At 36.2% G+C, this 17,939-nt stretch overlaps 1 long non-coding RNA gene across 1 annotated transcript in view; it reads right to left on the bottom strand.

Moving 5' to 3' along the window:
- Positions 1–5,359: 5,359 nt before the first annotated feature.
- The window catches only part of LOC137211013 (uncharacterized), a 36,580-nt gene continuing 24,000 nt past the window's right edge, over positions 5,360–17,939 (bottom strand). Inside the window, exon 3 of the long non-coding RNA XR_010936851.1 lies at positions 5,360–5,515. This is a non-coding gene — a long non-coding RNA (uncharacterized lncRNA). The remainder of the gene's footprint in view (positions 5,516–17,939) is intronic.

A 17,939-nucleotide genomic window follows, 5' to 3' on the forward strand; every position in this document is an offset into this window, starting at 1 on the left:
AATATAAGAAAATAAATTTATGTTGTTTTAAACCACTGAGTATGTGGAAATTTTGTTACAGCAGTAATAGGAAATTAACACAGTTCCTTTTTAGTCGGCCAAACACAAGCCTTCTCATGTGTGGCTTGCCGGTGTCTGAGAGTACAGTGCAAACAAAACACCATTGACTTTTTATCAACTGGGTTGTAAAGTGTGTTTCTTCTTCCTGTTTACCCCCTCCCAAGTCTTAGAAGTTTATGAAGTCTTGTTCATAAACCTCTCAGAGCATCTTTCATATCTTTCACAACGATTATTTTTCTCCCTGTGTTTAAGAGCTATTTTTGAAGACCATGTTTGTATTGTTTTATCAGCCTGAGAGGTGAAATGAGCATATCAGTGAGCACAGAAACTGTAATGATAAAATGGAAATTAAAACAGATTCTCCCCCATGTTCTAGAGGTCTTGGGAACTCTGTGAAACAGCAAAAATGTGTCCCATGAAGTTCCATTAGGTGTGTTCCATGAAGTCCCCAAAGAATAAGGAAACCCTCATATCTTTTATTGTAACACTGAGATATTTCTAAAAGTGAACAAACACAATGTGCATAATGACGGGATGCTGACTCTTAGTCATCACCAGCCAGAATAATATTGCCTTCTTTCAAATTCTAGAAAAGTTATATTATGGTTGGTCATTTATTGGCACTGAGGAAGGCCAAATAACACGATGGAGAGCAACTTTGACAAGGAATTATGGGTCCTGAGTTGTAATTTCGGCTCAGAAAAGACTGTATGACTTCAGGCAATCGTCAAACTCCTGAAGAACTCAGTTCATACAAAGAATAAATGAGGCAAGGAGGATTTGATACTTTTAAGGTGTTTCTTCATCTCTTAGGATTCTAAATTCGTATGATTTTTGTAGACTGCTTTATACTATAATTTCCTATCATTTTCTATTTTCCATCTAGTAACATACTATGTTTACTTATACCTGCTTTGCAATTTTGCAAATTTGTTGTGAGACTTAAATAAACATATCTAAAAGTTTGAAACAACTAGCTCAGGGCCTGACATTTGTAGGCACTCCATAAAATGCTATCGATGGGTAGCTAGCTAGCTAGTTAGATGACACAGACATAATGGATAAATCATGCCTAAGTACTTAACAGTAAGAGATAATATCAGAAACTTCTTTGAATTTCTTACACGTACACCAGCTTCGAGAAGAGCACAGGAGGTGCATGGCTCAAAAAAATCTTTTTCTCTTTGTGTCTTTGGCACTGTAGGAACCAGTTGGAGACAGATGTTAAGTGAAAACTGCTAAGCATTAAATGGAAAACAAACTAGATAATTTTTTTAAAACCTGAAAAGGAGTTAGAGCAATTAGTGTATGTGTATTACATATTATAATATACTATAATATATAGTATATATAGTATGTATACTGTGTGTGAATATTTTATATATACATATATATGTGTGTGTGTACATATATATATATATATATATAAAATAATTTCTTTCAAGATGTTAGATTCTATTCTAGTCTTTCCCATTAATTCTAGACAACTCATCCCAGAGGATTAGAACATGTTTGGTAAAGTCCTTTTTCAAGCTAATGTAACTTTACAAAGTCCCTAGGGCTTTCAATTTTTCTATGAGAAGAAGGGCTCTGATCTCATTTTCTTTCTTTCTTCTTCAGTACCCAGAAAAAAGAGAAAAATACAAAGACCAGGTGTGTGATCCTATCTGATTTATGTAGTAATTACAGCAAAGTACCTCACAAAGCATGAAATGGAAGCATTAATGGAAGAATAACAACAACAACAAAAGCTTTGGGGAAAGAATCAGCAGGCGGTAGGGAAGGGCAGTAAAGAATCTACTGAAGCTGGTCAAGGCTTAACGCAGAAACACCACCCAGATCACCTGTAAGGAGGATGTCAGGCCTGTTCTCTGTTGGGGGTAATTAGCTTAAAACAAAACATTAGGAAGACAGTGTTTATTATTTTTTAAAATAATCTATAATATTTAAAGAAATTTTAGTGTATAAAATTTTCTTGATTGTTTTAGAAACTTGGGGCTTTTACATGGCATTTACAGAATTTAGTGTAGTAATTACCCTTAGGAAGAATGATTTTGAAAGAGAAAAATGCATACATTATTATGAGTCTGGAAAACACTGCCTAATTTTCCATCTGAAACGATAAGGTTAACATTATATACAAACTTCTTTTTTCTTCTCTATTTCTGGTATTGTATGTGCTTTTACTTTAGAATATGAACTTTATCATTTCTGGATTTTTTTAAGAGAATTTCTGTATTCTATTAGCATTATGTTTAGGATAGCCCCAAATACAACACTTCTTTGTTTAAAATATAACTTCCTCTTACAGAATCAATACTCCAACTTCTGAAAACGTGGTGGCACAGAATATCCTTGCCAGCATGACGATAATATCTTATATGTCAATAACATTTAACAGCTTTCGTAATGTGGGTTGCCTCAGTTCTATAGAATCGATGATCTTCATTTTAGAAAAGCTATTTTGGGCAGTGCATAGGTGGTTCATAAGTGGTGAAACCAGGTCTAAAGCACAACCCTCTTGGATAACTGCGTATCATACCTAACGTCTCGTTCCCATTTATTCAGTATAGTGTTTTTGCCTCAAGAACTTTAGATTCTGGAAGCTTAACTACCTGATACTTGAGAATACTATAGCAAGAGGTCAGAGCACGTAAGGGTCACAAGATTAGCTCTCAGGATCGGGATCAGAAAATCATTGAGATGCAAGAAAGCTTAGGAATTACCCAACTCAACTGGCTAACCCTTTCTTGTACTTAAGAAACACCACTGGGAATCTTATATTCGCTGTTTTGCTAATGTGCAGACAGGTGCACACACACATAATTGTGTACTACGAATAACAGACTAAGGCCCTCACTGTTAATCATCATCATTATGCCATTAACCATAAAGAATTAACTGTTCTTTTTCACCTGTCCATATATGTCAGGTTCATTGAGTTTTCAGTCCTTAAAAAAGAAAATTATGTTGTGGAATCTGAGAAGCTGGTTTTTTTAAAATTGCAATTATTCCTGTGTGGGTTTTTTGTATTTAACTAATGTTTTAAGATAGTATCTGATTTACCAAAAAGTAAAGATAATACGGATAATTCGTGTATATTCTGCATCTAGTTTCCCCAATTGTTAACATCTTACATTACTACAGTACATTTGTCACAACTAAACAGCAATATTGACTCATTATTATTAACTAAATGCCATACTTTATTAAGATTTCATTAGTTTTCCCTAATGTTCTTTTTTCTCTTCCAAGATCCCATCCAGGTTACCTCATTACATTTAGTCATTAAGCATCCTTAGGTTACTCTGGTCTCTGTCATAGACTAGGGTTATGGGCTTTCAGGGGAGAAGACCACAAAACTGAAGTATCATTTTCAAGACGTCATGTCAAGGGTACATCCTGTCAACAGGCCTTCACGACTTATCACTGATGAGGTTAACCTTGGTCACCAGCTTTCTACAGTGTAAAGTCATTCAACTCCCTCTTTCCATACCATATTCTTTGGAAGCAAGTCCCTAAGTGTAGCCCAAAATTTAGGAGTGGGGAATTATCCTCCACCTCTTCGGTGAGGAGATTTACATAATCATTTGGAATTCTTTTGTATAAAAGAGTTGTCTATTTTCCATCAGTTCTTTACTTATCTGATCATTTATTTACATCAGTCTGGACTCATGAATATCTATTTTACACATACTCTGGGTTATATTCCAATACTTTGTTATTTATTCTGTTTCTCAATTTTTTTCCAGCTTTGGCCACTAGAAACCCTTTCAATTGGATCCTGTACCCCTTGGAATACCCTCTCACTTTTTATTTTTGTTTTTAATTTTTTTTTTTGTTTGTTTGTTTGTTTTGCGGTACGCGGGCCTCTCACTGTTGTGGCCTCTCCCGTTGCGGAGCACAGCCTCCGGACGCGCGCAGGCTCAGTGGCCATGGCTCACGGGCCCAGCCGCTCCGCGGCATGCGGGATCCTCCCGGACCGGGGCACGAACCCGTGTCTCCTGCATTGGCAGGCGGACTCTCAACCGCTACGGCACGAGGGAAGCCCTGTAAATAGTTTTATTTGAGCATAGCCATGCTCATTTGCTTATGTATTGTCTATGACTTCTTTCACACTGCCTTGGAGTTGATTAGTTGTGATAGAGACTGTGACCTGCAAAGCCTGAAATATTTACTTTCTGGCCTTTCTTTGTGAAGAGTTTGCTGACCCGTGCCTTAGTTCAACGTGGGCTCAGCTGCGACTTCCATGTCCTTAACACAGGAAGTGTTACTTGGGAGCACTGAACCCAGCCCCTACGGACAGAGGACATAACAAGTCAAACTCCGCCACTTAGTGGGTGTGGGGAAGTTACCCAACTGTGTGAAACTTAATGCTTTTTTGTTGTTGGCCCCAAAGAGTGATGATCAGAGTACCTTCCTCATACGGCATTTTCTGAAGGGTTGTAAGGTTTAAATGTGATGTTGAGAGCTCTTCTCATTTGGCGCCTCTCACACGAGCTGGGAGACCCGGAGCAGATTTCTTACACTCATGCCACAACATCCTCATGTGTAAAAAGAAGACAATTACAGTTGTACCTCTAGGGGTTGTTTTGAGGACTGACGAGTTACTTCTTTAAAAAGCACTGATAAAAGCATTGCTAAGAATGCCTGCCAAAGAGCTGGCACACAGTAAATGCTAGACATTCCTGTCACAATCATTGCCATCAATATTATTACCAATAATGTCATCAAGATTATTACCAATATTTAATTAAATAAAAAATAACTCTAAAAACAAAGTACAAAGAAAATGATTCGAAAATGATGACATAGAATCTCCTAATGAAGAACGGAAAGATTTCTCCTGAGTACCAAATATATCAGAATTATTTGCTTTAATTGGGAGATTGGGATTGACATATATACTCTCCTATGCATTGATATAAAATAGATAACTAATGAGAACCTACTGTTTAGCACAGGGAACTCTACTCAACGATCTGTGGTGACCTAAATGGGAAGGAAATCTAAAAAAGAGTGGATATATGTACGCGTATAACAGATTCACTGTACAGCAGAAACTAACACAACATTGTAAAGCAACTATACTCAGAAAATTATTTCTTTTATAAATTATCATCTGTTTCCATTGGTGGGCTGAAACTTGAACTGAAAGGTAGACCACAGAGAGCAAATGAAAATGCTGGACCTGCCTTGCCTTAATGTAGAGGAAGAAATTCAAAGCCTTAGGGGATCTTTTAGATGCCATATGTAAGTGATATCAGACAATTTTTTACTTTCTCTGACTTACCTCATTTACCGTAATGCTTTCAGGGTCCATCCATGTAGTCACAAATGGCAGGATGGCACTTAGGTTGTTTGCATATCTTGGCTATTGTGCATGATGCTGCAATAAACATGGGAGTGCAGGTATCTCTTCAGTATCCTGTTTTCATTTCCTCTGGGCATATACCTAGAAGTGGAATTGTCGTATCATATGATAGTTCTATTTTTGCTTTTTTGAGAACCTTTGAAAGTTGCTAAGAGAGAAGATCTTAAAGATTCTCACCACAAGAAAGAAAGGGTAATTATGTGACATGATGTTAGCTGACGTTATCATGGTAATCATATTGCAATAAATAAGTGTATCAAACCCACACATTGTACATCTTAAACTTAGTAAATTATACCTCATTAAAGCGGGGAAAACGAATTCATCCTCTAAGTCTGTGGATAGTTAGGGAGTTTGGGATTGACATGTACACACTACTATATTTAAAATGGATAATCAACAAGGACCTACTTGATAGCACGGGGAACTCTGCTCAATGTTATGTAACAACCTAAATGGCAAAAGAATTTGAAAAAGAATAGATACTTGTATATGTATAACTGAATCACTTTGCTGTACACCTGAAACACACACAACATTGTAAATCAACTATACTCCAATATACAATAAAAAGTTAAAATAAAAAAATCTGGGGAAAACAACGTTAGGGAGATTGGAATGTTAGAGTGGATTTGTCATTTAAAACCTATTCACTCTCCCTGGGCAAGTTCAGAAGACATACATTTCATCAAGACTGGGAGGAATACGGCCATGAAAAAGAAAGAAATAATGCCATTTGCAGCAGTACGAACGGACCTAGAGATCGTCATACTGAGTAAAGTAAGTCAGCCGGAGAAAGACAAATATTATATATCGCTTATATGTGGAATCTAAAGAAAAGGTACAAACAAACTTATCTACAAAACAGAAATAGAGTTACAGATGTAGAAGACAATCTTATGGTTACCAGGGGGTAAGGGGGAGGTAGGGATAAATTGGGAGATTGGCATTGAAATATACACACTACTATATATAAAATAAATAACTAATAAGGACATTCTGTATAGTACAGGGAACTCTACTCAATACCCTATAGTGACCTATATGGGAAAATAATCTAATAAAAAAGTGGGTATTTGTATATGTACGGTTGACTCACTTTGCTGTACCCCTGAAACGAACACAGCATTGTAAATCAAGTATACTCCAATAAAAATCAGTTGAAAAAGATAAAAGACTGTGAGAAATTTGTGAAGGAGCCTCAGCATCCTCTGTGATTGCTTTTTTCTCTAGACCAAACTTTCCAGTGGAAAGCATGTTACTGGATTGGGAAACATTAGTGCAATGAGAGTGATTGGGTCCTGGAGTGGCTGGGGCTAAGTGGTGGCACTCAACCACTGAAGGTAAGGTGGGTGTGGCTGTCATAAAGAACAATAGAGTTAAAGAAGCAGTCAGAATAATTTGACTCACAGAAGCCTGTGGTGTTAGCTCGTTGATCATAGTGTTCCTGGAAGTGAGATAGATAGAAAGCCTACCAAATTCTTACTTGATCTTTACGGGCAGCAAAGTTCTGGGTCAAGTGAATAAAATTTAACTCGAAACATAAAAACCCTGTAACATTTATACTGTTAATATTTCTCCCAGCCTTTCCCAGGCTTACTGTGTATTGGGGAAAAGGAAATGGTCAGACCTTTTGGAGATCACTGGGCACCAGTTCTGAACCGACACTGATTCCAGGAGGTCTAAAACGTCACTGTGCTCCACCGGAGCAGTGGTTTATGAAGGCCTGATTATCAATGGAATTTTAGTTTAGGTCCTTTGCACAGTGCGTCCAGTAGATCCTTGAACCCGTTCTGTCATTATTTCCCCAGTTTCAGAGTATATAGTTGGAATGAACATGCTCATCACCTGGCAAAATCCCAGCATTGGTTCACTGGTCTGTGAGGCGAGGGCTATTATAATGGGAAAGGCCAAATGGAAGCCATCAGAACTGCCTCTACCTAGGAAAATAGTAAACCAAAAGCAATACTGCATTCCTGGAAGGATGGCAGAGGTTACTGCCACCGTCAAGAACTTGAAAGACACAGGGGTGGTGATTCTCACCACATCTCCATTTTTCTTTCTTATTTGGCCTGTGCAGAAGACAGATGGATCTTGGAGAACGATAGTGGATTATCATAAGCTTAACTAGTGTGCGATTCCAATTGCAATTCCTGTGCCAGATGTGATCTTATTGCTTGAGCAAGTTAACATGTCCCCTGGTACGCGGTACACAGCTACTGATTAGGCAAATGCTTTGTTCTCTATCCCTTTAAAGACCACCAGAATGAGTTGGCTCTCAGCTGACACCAACAATACACCTTCATTGTCCTATCTCGGGGTATATAACTCTCCAGCTTTATGATATAATTTAGTTCTCAGGGATCTTGATCACCTTTCCTTTCTACAAGGTATCAGCCAGGACCATTATATTGATGACATTATGCTGATTGAACCTCATGAGCAAGAAGTAGCAACTACTCTAGATGTGTGTGTCAGAGGTTGGGAAATAAATCCAACAAAAATCCAGGGACTTTACACCTCAGTGAAATTTCTAGAGGTCCAGGGGTATGGGATATGTTGAGTTATTCCTTCTAAGGTAAAGCATAAGTGGTTGCATCTTACCCCTCCTACAACTGATAAAGAGGTCTTGTGATCTGACCCAGATGCCATCAAGAAGGCTTGTCCTGACCCAGCATGCAACCAAATGGGTAACTTTCTCCAGACCCATCTACCGGGCATATGGTAGTCCTCTGGGAAGTGATTCAACGTGTAAGTGTGACGTGAACAAGACAACATCTTGAATCTCGGCATAAATCTGACACAGCCAGTGTTTCATCTGTGCAGGGTAAGCATCATTATATTATGTAGGGCCAACATTCAAAATTACTTGCTGTGGCAAGAACTGATTAAAAATTGCTTGGGGACTGATGAGACATTCCTCTTCTCTTGCTTCACTTTGCTATTGAAAACATGACTGGAGCAAGTAAATACATAGTGTAAGTGAGAAAGCACCCGTAGTACTCAGACAACTCAAAGAAAGAGAAAGATGGATGGCCAGATAGAAATAGGTTAGGCTTTTTGTTAAAAAAGAAGAAGAGTTGCTCTTGAAAGCTAAGTGATTCATTGGAAAAATGAAAAAAGGAAAGAAGTATGGTTATATTTGCCCACCAGACTTATTAGGCAGTCCCATTACATAGATTACTACCATAAAACACAACCATGTGAAAGCATCCTTCTGACTTTTTGGTATTGCCCATTTAAAAATGAAATCTATAAACTTTATGGATAAAATTAGATAGCCAATCCCCTTAAATAAATATAAACAAATGAACATCCACACACTGAAAGTAACACATATCCAAAGACATCATAAAGATTAAAAGGAATATAGAAAAGTGGTTATATTAATAATTTTTGAAGTAAATATAAATAATCATTCAGTACATATTAAATTCATTACTTTGTTAGTAATCAAAGGAATTCAATTAAAACAATACTGAGACACCACTTCACACATATCAAGCTGGCTAAGATTTTGTAGATGGTTCTCTAGACAGTGAGACAGACATTCCTACCCACTGCTGGTCAAAATGAAAGTTGGTCCGACCTGTAGGGAAAGAAATTTTAAAATGCAAAGATAGATTTTTGAAAACTCACTGTTCTTAATCCTAGAATTCCCACATTAAGAGCATTTTCTAGGGAAACAAATAAGCATTTGTACAGAAAGTTTATACAAACATATGCATTAAATCTGTATCCATAATAGTAAAAATATTTATGAACACAAAGGAAATAATCTAAAACTCCATAAATAGGGATTGGCTGAGTCAAGAATTGTGTAGACATCGCTTGGAAAATTATACAGTACTGAAAGAACTTTTTAAAGGTTAAATATAATACCATATGTAAGCATTATTACCAAGTGATAAATGGAGAATATAAAACTGATTTCAGAGTGAAAAATTTTGAATCAAAGTTTTCTATAAAAAGTTATCTTGATCAATAGCCAAGTATTTTTACACATCCATACCACCCACAAACCCATATGCACTCATATGTAAATAGTATATATATCTGATGGTGTACAATCTTATTTTTCTCGACATTTTGTAATTTCCAAATATATACATTTTCTACATTGAACATATGTGATTTTATCACTCAGAAAAAACAAAGTAAACAAAATGCTATGAAAAGAAATAGCTCGTAACAAATTTACGTTGGTGCTTGCGTTAATTACAATAAAAGCTGTCTGTTTTGTTTTTAGTTTTTTAACAAATCCTAGGTTTGATAGTCAAAAGCCATTGCTTTAGTTTTCCAAACAATATCCAGATTAAGTAAATCTAACAGAAACTGACTGCTCGTCTTTGCCAAAAAGTAAAACTCTTGCAAGTGACAGCTTGTGACACTAACTTACTTGGTGAGCAGCTATCTTTTTACATAATTCACCAAATGGGCCCAGAGCTTTGCATCTGGGGTTTATGATACATGAAATGTCACCGCTGGTTTTCGTAAGAGATCCATATTGCAAAATGTTCCTTCTCAGAGTTGGTCATGGGACTCTTGTCCTGCAGTTGTATATCAACTGGATGAGCATAGGCTGAAACAGTAGGAGTACACATTTCCAGTTTTGGGCAGATTCATGAATTTGTCAGCAAGAAAGATAATACCTTCAGCAAAAGCCATGGAGAAGTCATGCTAAGAGGAAACAGTATTCACAGTTCCCTAAGCTGGCTCCCCCTTTATTCCTTGGACGTTTTTGCTTTTATTTCACCTGTTGCTACTTTTTAAAGTAGCCCTAGATGATAGACAGAAAACATAACTGTCACAATTAAATTTGCAATGTTATATATATACATATATCACTATATTTAATATGACTATTTAATATATGTGCTTAGTAAAATCCTTTGGGGAAAATACAAAATTAAAATCTCAGACACGGAAGGCACGAAACGTCATTGTATACACATGTAACCTATGTGTGTGCACACATACAGGTTTAGAGGAAATTACTTAAAGCTAGAAAATTGGTTAGGAGATTTTTTTTTTTTTTTTTTTTTGCGGTACGCGGGCCTCTCACTGTTGTGGCCTCTCCCGTTGCGGAGCACAGGCTCCGGACGCGCAGGCTCAGTGGCCATGGCGGTTAGGAGATTTTAATCGGTGACAAATATCATGAAAATGTTCATTGTCACCTCACCACCAATTAATAGTAAAAAGTATGGGCAACATAAAGACCAGCTAGTGCAAGTCATTGACCCTTTTATTCTCAACAAAGGCTAACACATGCCTACCAATTCAGTGATCTCTATGGTCATTTTCATTTAAGGTGACTGGCTCTGTTTATAATTATCTATCTATCTAGCTACAGAGCTGCTGTACTTCAGCATATCTCAAATTATTTTGGTGGCAATCTTTTTAAGGGTTTATTTTGCTCCTCAGACAGTTGTCCTATAAATAATAGGGTAATCTATACTATTGGCAGAATTCTTCATGTTTATGCATTAAGTATCACTAAAAATACATTGCACAATTTCATATTGGAAAAAAAATTAAACTTTGACTCTTTTAGGCTATAATTTATAAATATAAACAGATTTTAAAGAAATAGAAGTTTTAAATATAGACAAATATGGAGTCACTAATAGTTCAAAATAGTAAGTATCAGATGAAATCAGATATACAGAATTAAAGATATCTGCCCTATTATTTAGTATTTGTGATGAGAAAATGCTTTATAAAATTATATAAAGATAATATATATTCTGTCACAGGAACTATCAGTTTTGCCTTAACAAGCTTCTTTTTCATGTTTTGACAAAATTTGTCATTGCTTTAACTTAAGTTTTCATTAGCACCACAGTCCTTAGACCTACCCTATCTTAATGATAGCTGCTAATACCTTTTTAGTCTTGAATAATAAAAAAATACATATTGAATCCAGTTTTGGGCTATTGATTGTATAAATGACAGAAAAAAGCATCAATAGGCAGGGGAGATTATTTGACAGTTATTGAATACAGAAAGAAATAATCTGAAAGGTGCTTTAGGTATATGTGTGAGGTGACCTTTGGGGAAATTGTTGAGATGGGCAACTGATAAGAGGAAATGGCAAAATAGCAAAAACTTAAACAAAGATTTGGCAATGGAATAGGAAAGTAAGGGGAATGTAGCAAAAGCAATCGGGTGAAAAGACAAGTGTCCAAAATCATTTTATTCTCCTTTGTATCCCCTGAACCTAGAACAGTGCTGTCCACTGGTGCTCAACCTATGTTCATTGACAGAAAGGAAACAGTGAATTATCTGTGAGTGACCAAGGAAAAAAGCAGCATTACTCCTGTCCAAGCTACCTAACCAGGAATGGGATGGCTTTTTAAAACAAGGGTATTATTCAAATCATTTGGAAAGGAAATGATGGCAAGCTAGTTTAGAGAGGAAATTATTTGAAAAGAATGACTATGGTTGAAATACAGAAAGCAGTTTTATAAATGTCAGAAAAAGTGGAAAATAAATGATTGCCACATATTCATCTTTTCCCACAAGCACAAACATAGCCCAAAATATTCGACTACCCACTAAACACATATTACACAAGGATGAAAAGATGTTTACAAGGGTATTCTATAGCTTATAAAGCTCATTCATGCTTCCATGATTTACATTATCTGAAAATTAAGGCAAGATTTTTTTAGATGGAGCAGATAGAGGAGGCAGTTTTATTATCATTTTATAGATGAAATACATGAGGATAAGAGAAGATAATTTTAAAACACAGCTGATTAAGAAGCAGAACTATATTCTAAAGCTTCTATCTTTTTCTTTTTTGTCTATATAATTTAAATTATATTTATAACCAGAGGTTTCATACAATAGAATTCACTAATTTTAAGAGGGCAATTTGGTGAATTTTGACAAATGTATTAAACATTGTAACCATATCCACAAATAAGGTGTCGGGGAGGAAGAAAATTTTCCTCCATTCTTCTAGGTTCTTCACTGCAATTTTGTGTTTGTGTGATACACTTGATACAATCTATGAACCAGTATTGATATATTATTTTTTTGATATATTATTATTAAAATAGAAGTTCAACCAGTTTACGGTATGATTTATTCTTTGCATCTATAGTTCTATGGGCTTTTGACAAATGCATGATGTCATGTATTTGACATTACATTTTCATGCAGAATAGTTTCACTGCCCTAAAAATTCCCTGTGCCACACCTATTCATTCTTCTCTTTCCTACCAACCACTGTCAGCCACTGATCTTTTATTTTCTACAGTTTTGCCTTTTCTAAAATGGCATATCATTAGAATCATAAAGCCTTTTAAGAATGGCTTTTTTCACACAGTAATGTGCATTTATGTTTTATCCATATTTTTTCATGGCCTGATAGCTCATTTCTTCATAGTGTTGAATAATATTCCGTTGTCTGGATGTACCACAGTTTATTTATCCATTCAGCTACTATGGACCATTTGGTGCTTACACATTTTCACAACTATGAATAGAGCTGTTGTAAAGATCTGTGCACAGACTTTTGTGTGGATATAATTTTTATTTTCTTTAGGTAAATACCAAAAAGAACCATGATTATTAAATTGTATGATAAGATTATGTTTATCTTTGTATGAAACTTTGGACTTTAGCCTACAGGACTGTAAGAAAATAAATTTCTGTTGTTTAAGCACCTTAGTTTGTGGTTCTTTGTTGTGGTAGCCTAAGCAGGTTAAAACATTGGGTTTTGGATCTCAGTCATTCCAATAAAGGTGTGGTGGTAGCTCATTAATTTTAATTTTCCCTTCTCTCAGAGTTTACAGCCATGTATCACCTTTATTTCAATGTCAGAAAACATTTTTTTCATGATTTTATCCATGTTTCTTGATGTTTACAGTGAAGAGCGTATCCCATGTAATCTTTCATGGGTGGTAGTGGAAGTCCTGTCCATTTGTTTTGAGGCATTCTCAGTGCTAAGTCAGTTTGTAGGTAGTCACTCAACCTTTTATTTTGACTTTACTTGGTGTACATTTTTTAATATAGATATCATCTGTGGAATAAATTAAATAACACTGACTCAGCTTCATTCAGAAACAAACAGAAAAATTCAAAAAAAGAATTAACTTCCGCTTTCTTTCTCCAGACTTTCACATGATTAGAAATCTAAAATATTCTGTGTTTCACACAGGAACGATCAAGATGTAACATTTTAGAGTGGCATACTTTGGCATGTTGGCATATTAAATGATCGGAAAGGAGGCTCCCCCCCAAACTTTTAAGACCAAAATGGCAAGAAAAATATTATCCAGACATAACATAAGAACATACAACAAATTACAAAAGGGAATATATACTTACTGCAGTATTTATGGAAAACGAATGAAAAATATTATGGAGATTGAAGGAGAATCTATTAATGATCATTTGCTACACTTAAATTCTGAACCAATTCATAAATATGACTAAAATATAAGGTGCACGGAGAAACAGTCATGTTCGTTACTAAAAAAGTGCCAATGGTGACGATTTCCTTTATTGGGAGGCAAGTGGGCTTCCTAATATTGAACTGCCAGAAGTACATAGAATTTTTTTCCAAATTACTGGTAGAACTGGATCACCAAAGTTCCCACTACAGGAAGACCTGTCTTTGAAAACACACAGCTTAAAGGAAAGGCCCTAGAGTGTGTTCCTTGCCATACCCACAGGCTCTCTTGAGAACTTAGAGGAAAAGGAGCTTGGCTACATATGCAGTTTCTCCTCCCGAAGTCTCAGTTTACTGCTGAAGGTGGGAGAAAGGCTAGAGAGAGGTCACTGCATTATATTCATGATACAAATGGTGTCACTCAAAATAATGGAAATTTGAGAAGTGTTTGTATTAGATGTTTCATCCTTCCAATCTATAATATGGACTTCTTTTTCCTTATTGCATGTATCTGCAGATACAGAGGGCTGACTGTACTGTAAGTTATCTCCAAGAAGGGTCTGAAGCTGTATTTGGGAGGCCTGTAACTGAATACGTAACTGTGGAGGGCTTCTTTCATGCAAACTTAAATGAAATTGCCTGTTCTAAACCATGTCACCAATTCACTGGCAGGTGAAAGTTCAAATCCTGCCCACAAGATCTCAGCTGTCTCTGTTTGGCATGAGTGGGAAGAATCTTATCTTCCCTTGCCCTGTACTACCTATCAGTTCATTTTATAACTTTTCATTTTATATAATTTTGAACATTACCTACAATGTTAATATTTAACTGAACATTACCTACAATGTTAATATTTAACTCTGAAAATAATGTGGTGCATATCATGTCATTGACAATAACGCCATGGCTCTGATACAGGGTATTTTGAACAATTATGACCTTAAGTTGAAAAAGTATTTTGAACAATTATGACCTTAAGTTGAAAAAGCAGGAGTTAACATCACTATACAATTTTTTGGTTTAAAAATATATTAAAATACATTTACTTTGTGAGTACACTCCATATACCCATTCTCTCTCTGCTTGAGTCTCAATTAAAAATTCCTCAGTTATTGTCAGAGAAAGGAAGAAACCATCAAGAAATCATAAACCAACAGAATAATTTCTTGCTTTAAAGTGAAAATATCACATTGTTAGTTTGAAAGGAGAGGAGAGGTGGGAGGTATATTTATGGAAGTCTTTCTCTGTTAATCATAATTCAACCCAATTCTGAGTGGACATAGCCATTCAAGTCCCCAACCATAGTTTTTTGTTTTGCTTTGTTTTTTTTTTTAATTTTAGGGAAAAAATATACAACCTTAGAGAAAGAAAAAAGGTAGGGAATTCCACCATAAGAAAAAAGTCTCAAGAGAAGAAAATTAGATAGTACATAAAGAAAACTCTGACTTTGGAGGATTCTTTGGTGATTGTACATTTAGAAAAAAGCACTATTCACAATAGCCAAGGTATGAAAACAACTTAAATGTCCACTGACAGATGACTGGATAAAGAAGATGTGGTATAGATATAGAATGGAATACTACTCAGCCATAAAAAATAATGAAATAATGCCATTTGCAGCAACATGGATGGACCTGGAGATAATCATACTAAGCGAAGTAAGTCAGAAAGAGAAGGACAAATACCATATGATACCACTTATATGTAGAATCTAATATATGACACAAAGGAACCTCTCTACAAAACAGAAATGACTCACAGAGATAGAGAACAACATTTGTGGTTGCCAAGGGAAATGAGAAAGGGGGGCGGGAGGGAATGGGAGTTTGGGATTAGCAGGTGCAAACTATTATATATAGGATGGATAAACAACAAGGTCCTACTGTAGAGGACAGAGAACTTAATTCAATATCCTGTGGTAAACCATAATGGAAAAGAATATGAAAAAGAATGTATACATATATATGTATAACTGAATCACTTTGCTGTACAGCAGAAATTAACACAACATTGTAAATCAACTATACTTCAACAAAATAAATTTTTTAAAAGAAGCAAAGCAGAAGAGAAGGTGCTTGAACTCAAATACAAATGTAACAGTTGCACAAAACTGTAACAGGAAGGCTAATAGAAAAAATTCTGAGCCTTGCAGCATATGCTGTGGACAATAAAAAACACTATTTCGCTAGGTTCAAAACAGGAAGAGAAACAAGGAAGAGTGAGTTCCAGTCCTTGGAACAGATGGCATAATGTTAACAGAACAACTTCACTGCTGTTTTGCTATTGTCCTATTCACACGGAGAAATTGTCTCCCTGAAACTGCTGGAGGAAGATAAGATGCTGTTTACATCGCAGTGTAGCTGAGAAGGTAGGGAGGTAGCACACAGCTCCAGCACCTCCAGATGAGAACATCTCCAGGCCAGAACAATTACCAGAGGACAGAAAGAAAGAATTTCCAGAACCAGGTTCAGCAATCATTGCAAAGCAAGGAAAATGAGATACGTGACTCGGAAATAATTCCGTTTTTTTAAAAAGAGGTAAATGACCCGTGAGACCTTGACATCAATTATTTAGGTTGCTTCAGTATTGCATACAGAAAAGAATGAAGCAAATACTAGGTTCCAGTATGAATTTATGAAGAACAAACCATGGTATGAAGTGTAATTTCCTTTTTTCTTGGGAAAATAGGAGAATGCCATTACTTCAGTCTCAATTAACTTTTGTGAAAGACTTCTTTTACTCAGTATCACGTTTAGGAGATTCATCCTTGTTTTTGCATATATCAGTAGCTCATTCCTTTTTACTCCTGAGTAATATTGCATTGCATGGATATATCACAGTTTATTTTCTGATTCTTCTATTAATAGATACTTGGACAGTTTCTAGTTTTTTATTACAAAGAAGAATTCTGCTATGGGTACTCTCATCAAAGACCTTTTTAAAAATAGTCTTTCAGTTTTCTCAATTAAATACCTAGGCATGAAATTCTGATATATAATTTAATTTTTATATATATTAAAATGATTATATATTTATCAGACCCCTTTTTCCAAAGTGAAAGGGAATTGCTATATTACATTTCCACTCACATGAGAGTTCTTGAGTCTCCACATTCTTGCCATTGTTTGATTCTGTCAGTCATTTTAATTTTAGCCAATCATGAGTGTGTGAAGTATTGATTCTAAAAAGTATTGATTCTTAACACATCATTGACAGATAGTGATAGAATAATCTGGAGAATTATAACTAGTTGAATAATCATATCTTAGGAACGACAATCAAAGGATCACCTTTGATTCTCTCACCTACTAACTGCATGACCTGGGGCAAGTTACCCAAGTCTCTGTTTCTTTTTTTTGTGAAATGGTCTCATCATGGACCCCCTCATAGGTTTGTTATGCAGATTAAATGAAAATATCTATAAGAGTCTTAAAAGGGCTCCTGTCACGTATCATTCACTCAATACATCTTAAATAAAATCATTCCATTTTCCATTTGTAATTTTGGGGCCAATGGCTATGAGGAGACTGAGAGGTCAGGACACACAGGAGGACCAGTCATAAGAACATGAAACCCTAGGTCAATCTGGAAGGGCAAAGAAAGATAATATTTGATGGACATATTTTTAGTACATAGAGAAGAAGGAAAAGCTTCAGAAGATGAAGAGGTGACCAGAGCAGGGTCTGCCAGGTGAACTACACACTATAAACAGGGAAGAAGTAAAAGAGACATGTATTTAAAAGAAATTAGCAAACGAAGAGAGACTAGATGTAATACAGAATAAGACGGAAGTGGAAATGTGTGTAAAGCAGATTCCGACTTCGAGGAATATTGCCTTCTTTTTTTTTTTTGCGGTACGTGGGCCTCTCACTGTTGTGGCCTCTCCCGTTGTGGAGCACAGGCTCTGGACGCGCAGGCTCAGCGGCCATGGCTCACAGGCCCAGCCGCTCCGCGGCACGTGGGATCTTCCCGGACCGGGGCACGAACCCGTGTCCCCTGCATCGGCAGGCGGACTCCCAACCACTGCGCCACCAGGGAAGCCCAATATTGCCTTCTTGACTGGAGTCGTGGGGACCCCTGTAGTAGATCTTTCTCCGAGTG

Source organism: Pseudorca crassidens, chromosome 18 (assembly GCF_039906515.1).
Source record: "Pseudorca crassidens isolate mPseCra1 chromosome 18, mPseCra1.hap1, whole genome shotgun sequence".
NCBI lineage: Eukaryota > Metazoa > Chordata > Mammalia > Artiodactyla > Delphinidae > Pseudorca > Pseudorca crassidens.